Here is an 891-nt window from a genome sequence, read left to right on the forward strand (position 1 = left end):
TCTGTGTTCCTCTTCCCCTGGCAAGTCGCTGTCCTTCAGGGCATTTGCTGCAGGTGGGGGTGCAGATGCGGTGGTGCTGTCTATCTCAATAATATAATTCCCTAGTTACTGCAGAGTGCTCAAGCCCATGATCTCCCAAATGAGTGGATGGTGAAGGCTTAAATGAATGAGACAAATGGAAGGATTTCTGGGCTCCACGAGGTTAGGTTCCAAACCCAACGTCAGAATTCCCGATGATCTAGGACCAAGATGAACTGCTCTGGGCACAATGCATCTATTCGACTTCCAAACAAAAGATGAGGATACTTAAGAAAATGAAGGCATTTTAGTAGATCCTTGGAAATATTTTCTGAAATAATACAATACGTTAGTTTAGGAGAACTATATTACCTCCAGGAAGGCCTTCATCACAGGAAGGAGAAGTCTGCAGCTGCAGTCTCCTTTTAGTTAATTGGGGCTGGAGCCAGACATCCTCAGCTGGGACTTTGTCTTGTCCTTTTAGGCGTCCCAACCTCACAGGCCAGTACAGGCCTTACGTGGGGACCAGTGACTCATAGAGGTTCACTTGCTATGAGTCCACGCCCCCCCCCCTCCACACAAAGGTTTAGGCTTTGGGCAAACTCACAAGTAGATATGAAAGCCCAATTGGTTGATTTTAAATCATGCTCAGAGACACTTTGTAGTGGTCTCCCTCAGTGGTCGCACCCTCTGCTCCTGTGGGTGGCATCCGAGCCTCTCTGTCCCAGTCCTTAGTTCTCTCCTGAGCGGGGAGTTCCCGTCTCCCACTGTTGTTTGCAAGGCCACTGCCTCTGCCACTGCCACAGCCTCTGCTGTATTCCTAAGTTGTTAGGACATGGTGAGGTGCTGGGGGGGCCTTTCTCCTCCTGTGAG

Source organism: Octodon degus, unplaced genomic scaffold (assembly GCF_000260255.1).
Source record: "Octodon degus isolate 3935 unplaced genomic scaffold, OctDeg1.0 scaffold00418, whole genome shotgun sequence".
Taxonomy (NCBI): domain Eukaryota; kingdom Metazoa; phylum Chordata; class Mammalia; order Rodentia; family Octodontidae; genus Octodon; species Octodon degus.